Raw genomic sequence first — 15,970 nt, forward strand, 5'->3', positions numbered from 1 at the left:
GCTCCGTGTTGTTCCCTTCCTAGGCCTCGCCGTCGTCCACCGCCCTGGTGCTCTCGGTGCGGCCTGGTCAACGTGGTCAATGAACGACATCCATCGGAAGTGGACTGTACGTGGAGAGGCTGACAGCTGGGTCCATGGCCGCATGCAAGGAAATGCCTCCTTATTACGCGCAAAATAATGATTCCTCCACCTGACAGCTAGGACCCACAGGAAGGGCCTCTGTATTTCGCGAAAAAAACACCCCCCCCCCCGCTGACAGGTCAGACCCACCAGCTATATCTTCGCATGCAAGGAAGTGCCTCCTTATTACGCCCAAAAAATGAATACCCCCCTGCTAGATGGGACCCACCATATTGTTGGGCTGACTTGTGGGCCTACTAAATTGACAGGGACGGAGAGCTTTGTCAACTTTGTCAATACTCCAGTGACCGTACGATGTCCATCCAACGGCCATAGTGCTTCTTCAACCTCTGGTCTTCTTGCTCCAGCCGCCCAAAACAGCGCCGGTCGTGTCGCCTGCTCCTGCCTCCCGTGGCCGGCTGTGCTACCGCGGAGGCCTCACTGCCCCCATACTACTCCCACCACTGGCCAGGCCATCTCTCCACTCACCCGCACCCCCTGTTATTCTGCGGTGATGGCAGCCTCACACCGTAGCCGAACCAGTGAACGCTCGTACTCCTCTCCGTGTGGGCATCCACTGCCGCGTCTTGCACGGCTCCGCGTCGTCCCCTTCCTAGGCCTCGCCGTCGTCCACCGCCGTGGTGCTCTCGGCACGGCGTGGTCAATGTGTTCAACGACCGACTTCCATCGGAAGAGTACTGTATGTGGAGAGGCTGACAGTTGGGTCCACAGTAGCCGCAAGGAAGTGCCTCCTTATTACGCGGAAAATAATTATTCCTCCACGTGACAACGGGGACCCACCGAACGGGCCACCAGTATTTTGTGAAAAAAATCGTTTCCCCCTGACTGCTAGGACCCACCGGACGGGCCACCGTATTTCGTGAAAAAAACGTTCCCCTCGCTGTCAGCTCGGACCCACCGGAAGTGCCTCCTTATTACGCACAAAAAAATGAATACTCCCCCGACTAGCTAGGACCCACCTTGCTGGGAGGATGACTTGTGGGCCTACTAAGTTGACGGGCATGAAGGGTTTTGTCAACTTAGTCAATATGAACGATTCTAGCTCCAGTGACCGTACGATGTCCATCCAACGGCTGTAGTGCTTCTTCAACCTCTGGTCTTCTTGCTCCAGCCGCCCAAAGCAATGTCGGTCGTGCCGCATGCTCCTGCCTCCCATGGCCGGCTGTGTTGCCGCAGAGGCCTTGCCACCCCTACTATTCCCAACGCTGGCCAGGCCCTGCGGCGACGGCAGCCTCACACCGCAGCCGAACCAATGAACCCTCGTAGTCCTCTCCGTGCGGGCTTCCACTGCCGCGTCGTCCCCTTCCTAGGCCTCGCAGTCGTCCACCACCGTGGTGCTCTCCATGCGGTGTGGTCAACGTGGTCAAGGAACGACTTCCATCGGAAGAGTACTGTACGTGGAGAGGCTGACAGCTGGGTCCATGGCCATAGCCCAGTTTTTTTGTGATTTGCCAAGTAAGTCGCTTTGTCAGGCCTGTTGGGCTGAAAATCTTTCAAGACGACGAGAGATTTCATTCAGCTGGCCGAGAAAATGGCCCATCAGTAATGAGAAATGGATTGTACATTTTTAAAACACATCAAACCGGCAATTAGATTCAAATATCTTTTTTTCATTTCAAGATTTTAAATTACATTAATTTTTATGCGTGGAGAATTTGTTGGATTTTATATTGATATACATTTATTTTTAAAATCAGTTTGAATGTGAGTCGAAATTTCGGGATTAAAAACAGTTCGGACCGCACCGAAATATGCAAAATTTCGTATCATTTTTAACCGTTGCCACAATATGGGTTGTAATGCTAACAAAAAGAATATGGGCTACAAAAAAACCTTAAGAATTAGCAAATGGGCTGTAAATTATTAGAAATAATGGCAGATGGGTTGTATGCTGTTTTCCACAGAAATAATGGCAGATGGGTTGTATTATTAGAAACGTTGATGCACAAGCACTGACTATTGGATGTCCATCCAACAGCCGTCGTGCTTCTTCAATCTCTGCTCTTCCTGCTCCAGCCGCTTAAACAAGCGCCGGCGGGACTTCCTGCTCCCTCCTCCTCGCAGACGGCTGTGCTGCCGCGCAAGCCTCACCACCCGACCATACTCCCATCGCTGGCCTAGCCATCCCTCTACTCACCCACACCTGCTGTTATTCTCCGGCGACGGCAGACGAACCAGTAAACCCTCGTACAGTCGTACTCCCCTTCGCGTGGGAAACAACTGCCGAGTCTTCCCTGCCTCCGTGTCGTCCCCTTCCTAGGCCTCGTCGTCGTCCACCGCCCCGGTGCTCTCGGCGCGGCCTGGTCAACGTGGTCAACGACTGACATGCATCTGAAGTGGACTTTACGTGGAGAGGCTGACAGCTGGGTCGACGGCCGCACGCAAGGAAATGCCTCCTTATTATGCGCAAAATAATGATTCCTCCACCTGGCATCAGGGACCCACCGAAAGGGCCTCTGTATTTCACGAAAAAACGTTACCGCCGCTGACAGCTCGGACCCACCAGCTATATCTTCGCACGCAAGGAAGTGCCTCCTTATTACGCACAAAAAATGAATACTCCCCCTGTTAGTTGGGACCCAATATAGTGGCAGGCTGACTTGTGGGCCTACTAAGTTGACGGGGACGAAGGGCTTTGTCAACTTAGTCAATATGCACGATTCTAGCTCCAGTGACCGTACGATGTCCATCCAACGGCCGTAGTGCTTCTTCAACCTCTGGTCTTCTTGCTCCAACCGCCCAAACCAGCGCCGCTCGTGCCTCGTGCTCCTGCCTCCCGTGGCTGGCTGCGATGCGGCGAAGGCCTCACCGCCCCTACTACTCCCACCGCTGGTCAGGCCATCCCTCTACTCACCCACACCCCCTGTTATTCTGCGGCGACGGTAGCCTCACACCGCAGTGACAAATGAACCCTCGTACTCCTCTACGTGTGGGCATCCACTGCCACGTCTTCCCCGGCTCCACGTCGTCCCCTTCCTAGGCCTCGCCGTCATCCACCGCCCTAGTGCTCTCGGCGCGGCGTGGTCAACGTGGTCAAGGAATGGCTTCCATCGGACGTGGACTGTATGTGGAGAGGCTGACAGCTGGGTCCACGGCCGCAACAAGGAAGTGCCTCCTTATTACGTGCAAATAATTATTCCTCCACCTGACAGCGGGACCCACCGGACAGGCCACCGTATTTTGCCCCCCTGACTGTTGGGACCCACCAACTACATCTTCGCACGCAACGAAGTGCCTGACAGTCGGGGCCCACCTGGTCGAAGCGTACGTAGCGTTGTCATTCTGGTCGCGAACGTGTATGTACATATATACTGGTCGATGTAGAGGCGCGCACATGTCGTAGTAGAGGCGCGCACGCAGCATGTACACGTACGTACAGCGGCCAGGGTGCAAGAAAGAAAATACGGCCACGTATGTGTACATACGGGCGGGGTCTCAAACGCCTACTCGCGCATACGTACGGCCAGCGTCGTCGTCGTGTTCATGGGGAGGCAACGGAATGCGTCGTGTTCATGCGGAGGCAATGGAATGCGTTGTGTTCATGGGGAGGCAACGGAATGCGTCGTGTTCATCAGGAGGGCTTAGACGGAACAGGCGATGGAAACGACGCCTGGCTTACTGCAGAATGGAGGAAACGGCCTTGTGTTCGACCGGCCACGTTCGAAATGGGATCCTGTTGATCGGGAGGGGTCTGGCTTACCGCAAAACGGAGGAAACGGACCTCCTACGGTTGAAACGGGGGTCCTGTTCATCGGGAGGGGTGTGGCGTACCACAAAACGGACGAAACGGACCTCCTACGATCGAAACGGGGGTCCTGTTCATCGGGAGGGGTGTGGCGTACCACAAAACAGGACTCCACGGGATACTGTTCATCTCCACCGTCGACCCCCTCCAGCCTCCACAAGCTACTGTTCATCCACCGTCGACCTCCTCCAGCCTCCACCTGCGACAGTTCATCCATGGGCTCCTGTTCATCCAGCCTCCACCGCGCGCTACTCCACCGGCTACTGTTCAACCAACCCTCTCCACGGGCTCCTGTTCAACCACCCCTCCACGGGCTACTGTTCATCCTGCCCTCCACCATCTACTATTCATCCTGCCCTCCACGGGGTGGTCCTGTTCATCCAGTCCTCCATGGGGTCCTGGTCATCTAGCCCCAACCGGCTCGATCGATTGGGGTCATGTTCATCCAGAGGCAACACCACGGGGTCCTGTTCATCCACCCCACCGGGAACTGTTCATCCACCCCCCCCCCCGCAACGGTCACTGTTCATCCAGAGGCAGCATCGATCGACTTCAGTTAGCAGCAGTAGCGAAGGAATCGCTCGATCGGGTTCAGTTAACAGCCATTGATTGATCGCTCGGGTTCAGTAACGCGTAGCCTGTAGTGCAATCGCTTGGGTTCAGTAAGAGCCAACGCCTCGCACACACACGCGTACGTGTACAAGAGAAACGCGCATCGCTCGGCCCCCGACCTCCCACCATAACCCGGAATTCCCCGAAATTTTCCTCGCCCTCGCTTCTACCATGGTTTTTTCCGTCATGGACGGCCCAAAGAATGTCATGCAGCTGCGTCTCCGGCCCGCCCAGGACGAAAAGCCCATTTTCTGTCATGATTCTTTGTCATAGAAGTAGGATCCCACCACATCTATGATGATACTGGGTTTTGTCACAATTATCGTCATAGAAGTGTCATATGTATGACAGAAATTTTTTTCGTTCGGCCCAAAATGTCACGGATGTGTCTTTTTTTTGTAGTGATGGCACCTCCGCGATCTGCACACGTTCGGCTCGGTGATGTACCATGAACTCTCGATCCAGCTGAATGTCGAGGGAGAGCTTTGTCAGCACGACGGCATGATGATGGTGATGATGAAGTTACCGGCGCAGGGCTTCGCCTAAGCACTATGACGATATGACCGAGGTGGATTATGGTGGAGGGGGGCACCACACACGGCTAAGACAGTTGTCTGTTGTGTGTTCTAGGGTGCCCCTGCCCCCGTATATAAAGAAGCAAGGGGGGAGGCCGGCCGGCCCTAGGCCGTGCCAAGGAGGGGAGGAATCCTCCTCCTAGTTGGAGTAGGATTCCTCCTTTCCTAGTCGTACTAGGAGGGGGAAGGAAAGGGGGGGGGGGTGCACCACCCCCCTCCTAGTCCAATTCAGACTCAAGGGGGAGGGGTGCGCGGCCTGCCATCGCAGCCCCTCTCTTTCTCCACTAAGTCCCATCTAGGCCCACTAGTTCCCCCGGGGGGGTTCCGGTAACCCTCCTACACTCCGGTTTCTCCGAAATCACTCGGAACACTTCCGGTGTCCGAATATAGCCGTTCAATATATCAATATTTATGTCTCGACCATTTCGAGACTCCTCGTTATGTCCGTGATCACATCAGGGACTCTGAACTAACTTCGGTACATCAAAACACATAAACTCATAATACCGATCGTCACCGAACATTAAGCGTGTGGACCCTACAGGTTCGAGAACTATGTAGACATGACCGAGACTCATCTCCGGTCAATAACCAATAGCGGAACCTGGATGCTCATATTGGTTCCCACATATTCTACAAAGATCTTTATCGGTCAAACCGCATAACAACATACGTTGTTCCCTTTGTCATCGATATGTTACTTCCCCGAGATTCGATCGTCGGTATCTCAATACCTAGTTCAATCTTGTTACCAGCAAGTCTCTTTACTCGTTCCGTAATGAAACATCCCATAACTAACTCATTAGTCACATTGCTTGCAAGGCTTATAGTGATGTGCATTTCTGAGAGGGCCCAGAGATACCTCCCCGATACACGGAGTGACAAATCCTAATCTCAATCTATGCCAACTCAACAAACACCATCGGAGACACCTGTAGAGCATCTTTATAGTCACCCAGTTACGTTGTAACATTTGATAGCACACTAAGTGTTCATCTGGTATTCGGGAGTTGAATAATCTCATATTCATAGGAACATGTATAAGTTATGGAGAAAGCAATAGCAGTAAATTAAACGATCAAAGTGCTAAGCTAACGGATGGGTCAAGTCAATCACATCATTCTCTAATGATGTGATCCCGTTCATCAAATGACAACTCTTGTCCATGGCTAGGAAACTTAATCATCTTTGATTAACGAGCTAGTCAAGTAGAGGCATACTAGTGACACTCATTTTGTCTTTGTATTCACACATGTACTAAGTTTTCGGTTAATACAATTCTAGCATGAATAATAAACATTTATCATGATATAAGGAAATATAAATAACAACTTTATTATTGCCTCTAGGGCATATTTCCTTCAACCCAAAGGCACAATAAACAATCTCTTAGCTGTGTGCGGTGCCCCCCTCCATAGTTTTCCACCTCGGTCATATTGTCGTAGTGCTTAGGCGAAGACCTGCATTGGTAACTTCATCATCACTGTCACCACGCCGTCGTGCTAACGGAAATCACCCTCGGCCTCAGCTGGATCAAGAGTACGAGGGACGTCACCGAGCTGAACGTGTGCAGATCGTGGAGGTGTCGTGCGTTCGGTACTTGATCGGTTGGATCACGAAGGCGTTCGACTACATCAACCGTGTTACTAAACACTTCCGCTTTCGGTCTACGAGGGTATGTAGACACCCCCCTCTCGTTGCTATGCATCTCCTAGATAGATGTTGTGTGATCGTAGGAATTTTTTTGAAATACTACATTCCCCAATGGTAGATTGCTCTTTTTAAGACAAATCTTTAGTGTCCCGGCTAGATTCTTCAAATTAAGCCGGCTCATGGGGGCTACATATTTGTATTTCTTTGCAAACATGATGATAAGTCCCGGCTTATCTATTCGTCTTATGCCGGCCCTTGGGGTCTACTCATTTGATCTAGTGCAGCTAGGGTAATTTCGAAGGATCGCAAGAAGGCTGTCATTTAAAGTCTATAGCATTCTTAATTTTTTCGTATCCTATAGACTTTGCGGCTAACATATGTTTATATGAGAAGGGTGCAACATCCACAATGCGGCTATATCTCCCACGTGTCGGAGCACGACTTAGAGGCATAACCGCATTGTAGGCAATGTCACAAGAGGGGTAATTTTTACACATCCCATGTACTGAATAAGAAAGAGGTACCGAGTTGGCTTACAATCGCCACTTCACACAATACATGAATATAGCATTACAACATCCAGAATACAATCAAGGTCCGACTATGGAACCAAAATAAAAGAAGACTACCCCTAATGCTACAGATCCCCAATCGCCCCAACTAGGCTCCACTACTGATCAACTGGAAATGGAACAACATAACGAACACGATCTTCATCGACCTCCTCCTTGAGCTCGGTTGCGTCACCTGCATGGTATCATCGGCACCTGCAATCTGGTTTTGGAAGTAATCTGTGAGTCACAGGGACTCAGCAATCTCACACCCTCGTGATCAAGACTATTTAAGCTTATGGGTAGGTAAAAGGTATGTGAGGTGGAGCTGCGGCAAGCAGTAAGCATATATGGTGGCTAACTTACGTAAATGAGAGCGAGAAGAGAAGCAAAGCACGGTCACGAACTAGAAGTGATCAAGAAGTGATCCTGAAACAACTTACGTTCAAACATAACTCCAACACCGTGTTCACCTCCCGGACCCCACCAAGAAGAGACCATCACGGCTACACACGCGGTTGATGCATTTTAATTAAGTTAAGTGTCAAGTTTTCTACAACCGGACATTAACAAATTCCCGTCTGCAAATAACCGCGGGCACGGCTTTCGAAAGTTCAAAACCCTGCAGGGGTGTCCCAACTTAGCCCATCACAAGCTCTCACGGTCAATGAAGGATATTCTATTGGAAATATGCCCTAGAGGCAATAATAAAATGGTTATTATTATATTTCCTTGTCAATGATAATTGTCTATTGTTCATGCTATAATTGTGTTATCCGAAAATCGTAATACATGTGTGAATACATAGACCACAACATGTCCCTAGTGAGCCTCTAGTTGACTAGCTCGTTGATCAATAGATGGTTACGGTTTCCTGACCATGGACATTGGATGTCATTGATAATGGGACCACATCATTAGGAGAATGATGTGATGGACAAGACCCAATCCTAAGCATAACACGAGATCGTGTAGTTCGTCTGCTAGAGCTTTTCTAAGTGTCAAGTATCATTGCCTTATACCATGACATTGTGCAACTCCCGGATACCGTAGGAGTGCTTTGGGTGTACCAAACGTCAGAACGTAACTGGGTGGCTATAAAGGTGCACTACAGGTATCTCCGAAAGTGTCTGTTGGGTTGGCATGAATCGAGACTGGGATTTGTCACTCCGTATGACGGAGATGTATCTCTGGGCCCACTCGGTAATGCATCATCATAATGAGCTCAGTGTGACTAAGTAGTTGGTCATGGGAACATGCATTACGGAATGAGTAAAGTGACTTGCCGGTAACGAGATTGAATGAGGTATTGGGATACCGACGATCGAATTTCGGGCAAGTAACGTACCGATTGACAAAGGGAATTGAATACATGATTGATTGAATCCTCGACATCGTGGTTCATCTGATGAGATCATCATGGAATATGTGGGAGTCAACATGGGTATCCAGATCCCGCTGTTGGCTATTGGCCGGAGAGTTGTCTCGGTCATGTCTGCATGGTTCCTGAACCCGTAGGGTCTACACACTTAAGGTTCGGTGACGCTATGGTTGTAGAGATATAAGTATGCGGTAACCCGAAAGTTGTTCGGAGTCTCGGATGAGATCTTGGACGTCATGAGGAGTTCCGGAATGGTCCGGAGGTATAGATTTATATATAGGAAGACCAGTTTCGGCCACTAGGAAAGTTTCGGGGGTCATCGGTATTGTACCGGGACCACCGGAAGGGTCCCGGGGGTCCACCGGGTGGGGCCACCTATCCCGGAAGGCCCCATGGGCTGAAGTGGGAAGGGAACCAGCCCCTGGTTTGCTAGTGCACCCCCCTTGGGCCTCCCCCTGCGCCTAGGGTTGGAAACCCTAGGGGTGGGGGCGCCTCCACTTGGCTTGGGGGCCAAGCCACCCCCTTGGTCGCCACCCCCCATCTAGATGGGATCTAGAGGGGCCGGCGCCCCCTGGCCCCTATATATAGTGGAGGGGAGGGAGGGCAGCCGCACCCAAGTCCCTGGCGCCTCCCTCTCCCTCTGTGACACCTCTCCCTCTCGTTGGTGCTTGGCGAAGCCCTGCCGAGATCCCGCTGCTTCCACCACCACGCCGTCGTGCTGCTGGATCTCCATCAACCACTCCTCTCCCCTTGCCGTATCAAGAAGAAGGAGACAACTCTCCCAACTGTACATGTGTTGAACGCGGAGGTGCCGTCCGTTTGGCACTTAGTCATCGGTGATTTGGATCACGACGAGTACGACTCCATCAACCCCGTTCTCTTGAACGCTTCCGCTCGCGATCTACAAGGGTATGTAGATGCACTCCTCTTCGCTTCGTTGCTAGATGACTCCATAGATTGATCTTGGTGAAGCTAGATGCACTCCTCCTCCTTCGTTGCATCATGAGCTAGGTCTATGCGTAGTTTCTAGGCACGAGTAGAACACAAGTTGTTGTGGGCGTTGATTTTGTCAATTTACTTGCCGTTACTAGTATTATCTTGATTCGGCGGCATCGTGGGATGAAGCGGCCCGGACCGACCTTACACATACGCTTACGTGAGACTGGTTCCACCGACTGACATGCACTACTTGCATAAGGTGGCTAGTAGGTGTTTGTCTCTCCCACTTTAGTCGGATCAGATTCGATGAAAAGGGTCCTTATGAAGGGTAACTAGAAATTGGCATATCACGTTGTGGTTTGGGCGTAGGTAATAAACGTTCTTGCTAGAAACCTATAGCAACCACGTAAAACTTGCAACAACAATTAGAGGACGTCTAACTTGTTTTTGCAGCATATGCCATGTGATGTGATATGGCCAAAAGGATGTGATCAATGATATATGTGATGTATGAGATTGATCATGTTCTTGTAATAGGAATCACGACTTGCATGTCGATGAGTATGACAACCGGCAGGAGCCATAGGAGTTGTCTTAATTTATTTATGACCTGCGTGTCAACATAAACGTCATGTAATTACTTTACTTTATCGCTAACCGTTAGCCATAGTAGTAGAAGTAATAGTTGACGAGACAACTTCATGAAGACACGATGATGGAGATCATGGTGTCATGCCGGTGACGACGATGATCATGGCGCCCCAAAGATGGAGATCAAAAGGAGCAAAATGATATTGGCCATATCATGTCACTATTTGATTGCATGTGATGTTTATCATGTTTTACATCTTATTTGCTTAGAACGACGGTAGCATAAATAAGATGATCCCTCACAATAATTTCAAGAAAGTGTTCCCCCTAACTGTGTACCGTTGCTAAGGTCCGTTGTTCTGAAGCACCACGTGATGATCGGGTGTGATAGGTTCTAACATTCGCATACAACGGGTGTAAGCCAGATTTACACACGCAATACACTTAGGTTGACTTGACGAGCCTAGCATGTACAAACATGGCCTCGGAACACGGAAGACCGAAAGGTCGAACATGACTCGTATGGAAGATACGATCAACATGAAGATGTTCACCGATGATGACTAGTCCGTCTCACGTGATGATCGGACACGGCCTAGTTGAATCGGATCATGTATCACTTAGATGACTAGAGGGATGTCTATCTGAGTGGGAGTTCATTGAATATTTTGATTAGATGAACTTAATTATCATGAACTTAGTCTAAAATCTTTACAATATGTCTTGTAGATCAAATGGCCCACACTAATGTTGTCCTCAACTTCAACGCGTTCCTAGAGAAAACCAAGCTGAAAGACGATGATAGCAACTATAAGGACTGGGTCCGGAACTTGAGGATTATCCTCATAGCTGCCAAGAAAGCATATGTCCTTGAAGCACCACTAGGTGAAGCACCACCCCAGCAAACCAAGACGTTATGAATGCTTGGCAGTCCCATGTTGATGATTACTCCCTGGTTCAGTGCGGCATGCTTTACAGCTTAGAACCGGGGCTCCAGAAGCGTTTTGAGCAACACGGAGCATATGAGATGTTCCAAGAGCTGAAAATGGTTTTCCAAGCTCATGCCCGGGTCGAGAGATATGAAGTCTCCGACAAGTTCTACAGTTGTAATATGGAGGAGAATAGTTCCGTCAGCGAGCACATACTCAAAATGTCTGGGTTGCACAACCGCTTGTCTCAGCTGGGAGTTAATCTCCCGGATGATGCGGTCGTTGACAGAATCCTTCAGTCACTCCCACCTAGCTACAAGAGCTTTGTGATGAACTTCAATATGCAGGGGATGGAAAAGACCATTCCTGAGGTATATTCGATGCTGAAATCAGCGGAGGTGGAAATCAAAAAGGAACATCAACTGTTGATGGTGAATAAAACCACTAAGTTCAAGAAAGGCAAGGGTAAAAAGAACTTCAAGAAGGACGGCAAGGGAGTTGCCGTGCCCGATAAGCAAGCTGCCGGGAAGAAGCCAAAGAATGGACCCAAGCCTGAGACTAAGTGTTTTTATTGCAAGGGAAGTGGTCACTAGAAGCGGAACTGCCCCAAGTACTTAGCGGACAAGAAGGCCGGCAACACCAAAGGTATATGTGATATACATGTTATTGATGCGTACCTTACCAGTACTCGTAGTAGCTCCTGGGTATTTGATACCGGTGCGGTTGCTCATATTTGTAACTCAAAACAGGAGCTGCGGAATAAGCGGAGACTGGCGAAGGACGAGGTGACGATGTGCGTCGGGAATGGTTCCAAGGTCGATGTGATCGCCGTCGGCACGCTACCTCTGCATTTACCTATGGGATTAGTTTTAAACCTCAATTATTGTTATTTAGTGCCAGCTTTGAGCATGAACATTGTATCAGGATCTCATTTAATACGAGATGGCTACTCATTTAAATCCGATAATAATGGTTATTCTATTTATATGAGAGATATGTTTTATGGTCATGCCCCGCTGGTCAATGGTTTATTCTTATTTAATCTCGAGCGTGATGTTGCACATATTCATGGTGTGAATACCACAAGATGTAAGGTTGATAATGATAGTCCCACATACTTGTGGCACTGCCGCCTTGGTCACATTGGTGTCAAACGCATGAAGAAACTCCACTCAGATGAACATTTGGAGTCTCTTGATTATGAATCATTTGACACGTGTGAACCATGCCTTATGGGCAAAATGACCAAGACTCCATTCTCCGGAAGAATGGAGCGAGCAACCAACTTATTGGAAATCATACATACTGATGTGTGCGGTCCAATGAGTGTTGAGGCTCGCGGTGGCTATCGTTATGTTCTCACCCTCACTGATGACTTGAGTAGATATGGGTATGTCTACTTAATGAAACACAAGTCTGAGACCTTTGAAAAGTTCAAGGAATTTCAGAGTGAGGTTGAGAATCAACGTGACAGGAAAATCAAGTTCTTGCGATCAGATCGTGGGGGAGAATATTTGAGTCACGAATTTGGCACGCACTTAAGGAAATGTGGAATAGTTTCACAACTCATGCCGCCTGGAACACCTCAGCATAATGGTGTGTCCGAACGTCTTAATCGCACTCTATTGGATATGGTGTGATCTATGATGTCTCTTACCGATCTACCACTGTCATTTTGGGGCTATGCTTTAGAGACTGCCGCATTCACTTTAAATAGGGCTCCGTCGAAATCCGTTGAGACGACACCGTATGAATTATGGTTTGGGAAGAAACCTAAGCTGTTGTTTCTAAAAGTTTGGGGATGCGATGCTTATGTGAAGAAACTTCAACCTGAAAAGCTCGAACCCAAATCAAAAAATGCGTCTTCATAGGATACCCTAAAGAAACTATTGGGTATACCTTCTACCTCAGATCCGAAGGCAAGATCTTTGTTGCCAAGAATGGATCCTTTCTAGAGGAAGAGTTTCTCTCGAAAGAAGTAAGTGGGAGGAAAGTAGAACTTGATGAAGTATTGCCTCTTGAACCGGAGAGTGGCGCATCTCAAGAAAATGATCCTGAGGTGCCTGCACCGACTAGAGAGGAAGTTAATGATGATGATCATGAAACTTCAGATCGAGTTGCTACTGAACTTCGTAGGTCCACAAGGACACATTCCGCACCAGAGTGGTATGGCAACCCTGCCTGGAAATCATGTTGTTAGAAAATGGTGAACCTTCGAACTATGAAGAAGCGATGGCGGGCCCGGATTCCGACAAATGGCTGGAAGCCATGAAATCCGAGATAGGATCCATGTATGAAAATGAAGTATGGACTTTGACTGACTTGCCCAATGATCGGCGAGCCATAGAAAATAAATGGATCTTTAAGAAGAAGACAGATGCGGTTGGTAATGTGACCATCTATAAGGCTCGGCTTATCGCTAAGTGTTATCGACAAGTTCAAGGGGTTGACTACAATGAGACTTTCTCACCCGTAGCGAAGGTGAAGTCCGTATGAATCATGTTAGCAATTGCCGCATTCTATGATTATCAGATATGGCAAATGGACGTCAAAACGACATTCCTTAATGGTTTCCTTAAGGAAGAATTGTATATGATGCAGCCGGAAGGTTTTGTCGATCCTAAGAATGCTGACAAGGTGTGCAAGCTCCAACGCTCAATCTATGGGCTGGTGCAAGCATCTTGGAGTTGGAACATTCAATTTGATGAGATGATCAAAGCGTTTGGGTTTACGCAGACTTATGGAGAAGCCTATGTTTACAAGAAAGTGAGTGGGAGCTCTGTAGCATTTCTCATATTATATGTGGATGACATACTATTGATGGCAAATGATATAGAATTCTTGGAAAGCATAAAGGCCTACTTGAACAAGTGTTTTTCAATGAAGGATCTTGGAGAAGCTGCTTATATATTAGGCATCAAGATCTATAGAGATAGATCGAGACGCCTCATTGGTCTTTCACAGAGTACGTACCTTGACAAGATATTGAAGAAGTTCAATATGGATCAGTCAAAGAAGGGGTTCTTGCCTGTGTTGCAAGGTACGAGATTGAGCACGGCTCAATGCCCGACCACGGCAGAAGATAGAGAAAAGATGAATGTCGTCCCCTATGCCTCGACCATGGGGTCTATTATGTATGCCATGCTGTGTACCAGACCTGATGTAAACCTTGCCGTAAGTTTGGTAGGAAGGTACCAAAGTCATCCCGGCATGGAACACTGGACAACGGTCAAGAATATCCTGAAGTACCTAAAAAGGACTAAGGATATGTTTCTCGTTTATGGAGGTGACGAAGAGCTCGTCGTAAAGGGTTACGTCGATGCTAGCTTCGACACAGATCGGGATGACTCCAAGTCACAAACCGGATACATGTATATTTTGAATGGTGGGGCAGTCAGCTGGTGCAGTTGCAAGCAAAGCGTCGTGGCGGGATCTACATGTGAAGCAGAGTACATGGCAGCCTCGGAGGCAGCACAAGAAGCAATCTGGGTGAAGGAGTTCATTACCGACCTAGGAGTTATTCCCAATGCATCGGGCCCGATGACTCTCTTCTGTGACAACACTGGAGCTATTGCCCTTGCCAAGGAGCCCAGGTTTCACAGGAAGTCCAGGCATATCAAGCATTGCTTCAACTCCATTCGTGAAAATGTTCAAAATGGAGACATAGATATTTGTAAAGTGCATACGGACCTGAATGTCGCAGATCCGTTGACTAAACCTCTCCCTCGAGCAAAACATGATCAACACCAGAACTCTATGGGTGTTCGATTCATCACAATGTAACTAGATTATTGACTCTAGTGCAAGTGGGAGACTGTTGGAAATATGCCCTAGAGGCAATAATAAAATGGTTATTATTATATTTCCTTGTTCATGATAATTGTCTATTGTTCATGCTATAATTGTGTTATCCGAAAATCGTAATACATGTGTGAATACATAGACCACAACATGTCCCTAGTGAGCCTCTAGTTGACTAGCTCGTTGATCAATAGATGGTTACGGTTTCCTGACCATGGACATTGGATGTCATTGATAACGGGACCACATAATGAGGAGAATGTTGTGATGGACAAGACCCAATCCTAAGCATAACACAAGATCGTGTAGTTCGTTTGCTAGAGCTTTTCTAAGTGTCAAGTATCATTTCCTTAGACCATGAGATTGTGCAACTCCCGAATACCGTAGGAGTGCTTTGGGTGTACCAAACGTCACCACGTAACTGGGTGGCTATAAAGGTGCACTACAGGTATCTCCGAAAGTGTCTGTTGGGTTGGCATGAATCGAGACTGGGATTTGTCACTCCGTATGACGGAGAGGTATCTCTGGGCCCACTCGGTAATGCATCATCATAATGAGCTCAGTGTGACTAAGTAGTTGGTCATAGGATCATGCATTACGGAATGAGTAAAGTGACTTGTCGGTAACGAGATTGAACGAGGTATTGGGATACCGACTATCGAATCTCGGGCAAGTAACATACCGATTGACAAAGGGAATTGAATAGGGATTGATTGAATCCTCGACATCGTGGTTCATCCGATGAGATCATCATGGAATATGTGGGAGTCAACATGGGTATCCAGATCCCGCTGTTGGCTATTGGCTAGAGAGTTGTCTCGGTCATGTCTGCATGGTTCCCGAACCCGTAGGGTCTACACACTTAAGGTTCGGTGACGCTAGGGTTGTAGAGATATAAGTATGCGGTAACCCGAAAGTTTCTCGGAGTCCCGGATGAGATCCTGGACGTCACGAGGAGTCCCGGAATGGTCCGGAGGTAAAGATTTATATATAGGAAGACCAGTTTCGGCCACCAGGAAAGTTTCGGGGGTCATCGGTATTGTACCGGGACC

This window comes from Triticum aestivum, chromosome 1A (genome assembly GCF_018294505.1).
Source record: "Triticum aestivum cultivar Chinese Spring chromosome 1A, IWGSC CS RefSeq v2.1, whole genome shotgun sequence".
Classification (NCBI taxonomy): Eukaryota; Viridiplantae; Streptophyta; class Magnoliopsida; order Poales; family Poaceae; genus Triticum; species Triticum aestivum.